Raw genomic sequence first — 3,934 nt, forward strand, 5'->3', positions numbered from 1 at the left:
CTCCTTTTTTCTTCTCAGTATATTTCTGATGACCTCTGTTAATCCCCAGTTTCAAGAGTAGGTTCATTTACTCCCATCCCCCAATCACAAGACCTCTCAATTTACTCCCGAATAGACACATAAGCATCTATGAGGCTCTTCCAAGATGTCATAGTATTTTCTTAAAGAAAATGGCCAATTTATTGTAGTAGCTTTTTAAAAATAATTACATTATTCCTAACCTACTTTGTAAAAACATGATTTTTCTATAGTTCAGTCACACTTAGTAGGACATCTCAAAGGTCGTTTTTGTTGGAATTCAATTAAATTGAGAAATAACAGAGGCCAAAGGCCAGTCCTCTGAGTTCTCTTTTACTACCAGGAGAGTTGCTCAAATTGCTTACCAGGGACATTTTCAACAGCAAGAGACATTTTCTCTGGTAGTGAATACATAGTTTCCTCTGCATAGATGACATTAAATAAGAGGCGTTTGGATTTGAACATGCTGCTGCTGCTGTTGCTGCTGGTCACCACTTTCCCTGTGTGCAGGCTAAAGCATGACCAAGGATACTTTCAACACTAGGTGCATGTAGAGATTGGCATTTGGTCTATAGTTACAGCTGCTATTTGCAGAGCCTGGCCCTATTTGCACCCTGGATGTGTGAAAATAGCATTTTCTGTCTTCCTAGAGTAGATGATGCCTGATTATTTCTTACGATTTCCAGCTGATCTTACACTGTGGCACCTCATTGCTTGCTCTCATCTCCTACTACAGATAAAATTGAAATGCCTGAGACACTGGTATATGTACCCAACTGTCTTACAGAAATGTAAAAAGTAATCAACATAGAACTATATTCTAAAGATGAATTTCTGCAAATTTCCTATTCAGATTATAATTCATAAAATGCCCTTGTTCCTATTTTTGGAGAATAAAAAGGGAAAACATTTGCCCTTATCCAAGAATCCAGAACTGTTGGTCAAACCTTAATCTACAACAAGGCTTCTGAACCTAGAGTATACAGATCCCAAGAGGTCTGTGAGTAGATGCTAGGGGATTTATGAACTTGTATAGGGGGAAATCACATCTTTATTTTCAACAACCTTTGGCTTCATTTATATAGCAATGTACTTCATTTTATGCATTTAAAACTATCCTAAGGCATCATTCATTGACAAAAGAGTCCATGACAGAAAAGCTGAAGAACCTCTCATCTAGAGGGAAGCATTAATAAAAATATATCCAAATACAAAAACTGGTCAGTGAAAGTTATCCAAACTGAGGCAAGGTCCTCACTTTTTCCAGATATTTCTGGCAACAATTCAACAATTGTATTTACAGTTTCTTTAAGAATTCTGGGCTAGGGCGGCTAGGTGGCGCAGCGAGTAAAAGCACCAGCCCCAGAGTCAGGAGAACCCAAGTTCAATTCCGGCCTCGGACACTTCACACACACACACACACACACACACACACACACACACAAAACTAGCCATGTAACCCCTTGGGCAAGTTACATAATCCCAACTGCCCTCCAAAAGGAAAAAAAAAAAAAGAATTCTGGGCTAAATCCAGAACAAAGGTAATTAAAGTATACCTTAGCACATACATTTGTGTGCATGAATGTATGTGTGTTTGGAGGAGGGATCAACAAAAACATGTTTTTAATATTCCTTAAAAGCTAATATAAAGCTCCTGAGTGTACGTAATCCATTCTGTTAAAGATACTCACCTATCCATGCCTTCTTACGCTGTATGATGTCTGCCTGTTCCTTTTTAAAATTGTTTTTGTGAACTAAAACAAGTATTTCCATAACATTGTATAATAAAATTATGATTGTAGGGGGCAGAGACAAGATGGCACAGTAAGAGCAGGGAATCACTTGAGCTCTCCCCCAAACCCCTCTAAATACCTGTAAAAATGATTCTAAAAAAAATTCTGGAGTTAGAGAACCCACAAAATGACAGAGTGAAGCCTATCTCCAGCCCAAGACAGTGTGGAAGGACAAAAGGAGGGTTCTATCTCACCAGGCTAGGAGAGGAGCACATTTCCACATGGGCCTCTGGGGAATGAATCACTACAGCTGTGGCAGTTTCCAGACTTCTCAAACCACAAACACTAAAAATGCTATAAAAGGTCAGAGAGAAAACTCTGTGGGACTTGGTGAAAGGGGAGCATGATCCAGCCTTAGCCCTGGGGCAGCAGAGGTGGCAGTGGTAACTGCTGCTTCTGGTGCTCTGGGCCCATAGACAGTGTTGGGGAATTGTGCTGATAATACAAAACCTCTGAAGCCTGGGACACTACACACACCCCCATCCCAACCCCGCCCTGGAAGTAGAGTCCTACCTTGAGAAAGGTTAGATATTCAAGTAATTGGCTGGGAAGATCAGCAAACAGTTAAAAAAAAAAACGAAACTCAGACTATAGAATCTTACTTTGGTGACAAAGAAGATCAAAACATACAACCAGAAGACAACAAAGTCAAAGCTCCTGCATCAAAAGCCTCCAAGATAAATAAATAAACAAACCACTGCCGTAAAAAATGGATCCAGGAAAGAGAACTTAAAAATTACGGGACCACCTGAAAGTCAATGATAAATAAAGGAACCTCGACATCGTTTTTCAAGAAATTATCAAGGAGGAGGCAGCCCCCGAGGCCGCGCGCCGCCGGCTCCCCTGCCATGCTGGGGTCAGGCTCCCGCCTCATCTCGGTGTTCCCGAGCCCTCAGGAGCTGGGCGTGTCGCTGGCGCAAGGCCAGGGCCGGGGGCGCCGGGGATGGGGCTCGCTTCTCACTTGGCTTTCGGGAGGGAGCCTGGTCCAGCTGCTGGCCCAAGAGCTGCCCGTGGCCGCCGCCCCCGCGCACTGGACGCTGGGATTCTGCGACGAGCGCCTCGTGCCCTTCGACCACGCGGACCGCACGTTTGGCCTGTACCGGACTCATCTTCTTTCGAACCTGCCCATCCCAGAGAGCCAGGTAATCACCATTCACCCTGCGCTTCCAGTAGAAGATGCTGCCTCAGACTATGCAGAGAAGCTTCGAGAAACCTTTCAAGGTGATACAAGCCCAGTTTTTGACCTGCTGATTTTGGGTATTGGACCTGATGGGCACACATGTTCCCTTTTCCCTGATCACCCACTCCTGCAGGAGAAGGAAAAAATTGTGGCCCCTGTTAGTGATTCCCCAAAGCCACCCCCTGAGAGGGTGACCCTCACTCTGCCTGTACTGAATGCAGCACGAATAGCCATGTTTGTGGCTACTGGAAAAAGCAAAGCAACTGTTTTGAAGCGGATCCTGGAAAGTGATGAAGAGAATCCAATTCCTGCTGCACTGGTGCAGCCCCACACGGGGCGATTGTGCTGGTTCCTGGATGAGGCTGCAGCAAAAGAGCTGACCATTCCACTTGAGAAGCATCCCATTTTGTAGCCAGATGGGCCCAGATGTGCCAGACCAGAGTTGACCTCTGCACACTGCTTCCTTATCTTTCTCCTGATATTTTTACAAAGACCAGCGGGTGTGGGGCAGCAGTCCTCTCTCCCGAGGAGGGAGTGAGTGAGTGAACCTGAGAACAGGCTCATGAACTGCATAGTCTCTCTTGTGTGACTACCCAATATTAAAATGTGAATTTAAGCCCCACCCCCCCTCCAAAAAAAAAAAGTAATTAAGGAAAACTGCCCAGATATTTTAGAACCAGAGTAAAATAAAAATTGAAAGAATCCACAAATGGTCTCTTGAAAGACACAATCTAAAAAAACCTCCTAGGAATAATATAGGCAAACTCCACAGTTCCCAGGTCAAGGAAAAAATATTGCAAATAGTCAGAAAGAAACAATTCAAGTATTGTGGAAATGCAATCAGTTTAACACAAGACCTTGCAGCTTCTACATTAAGGAATCAAATGGCTTGGGATATGATATTTTGGTGCTCAGAGGAGCTACTAAGAATCACCTACCCAAC

At 43.8% G+C, this 3,934-nt stretch overlaps 1 pseudogene; it reads left to right on the forward strand.

The window, feature by feature from the left end:
* The first annotated feature begins 2,659 nt into the window (after positions 1-2,659).
* On the forward strand, positions 2,660-3,527 carry LOC138143505 (6-phosphogluconolactonase pseudogene; annotated as a pseudogene).
* The last annotated feature ends 407 nt before the right edge of the window (positions 3,528-3,934 follow it).

This window comes from Petaurus breviceps, unplaced genomic scaffold, assembly GCF_028583685.1.
Source record: "Petaurus breviceps papuanus isolate PSGF00001 unplaced genomic scaffold, PetGlider_PUasm1.0 90644, whole genome shotgun sequence".
Taxonomy (NCBI): Eukaryota; Metazoa; Chordata; class Mammalia; order Diprotodontia; family Petauridae; genus Petaurus; species Petaurus breviceps.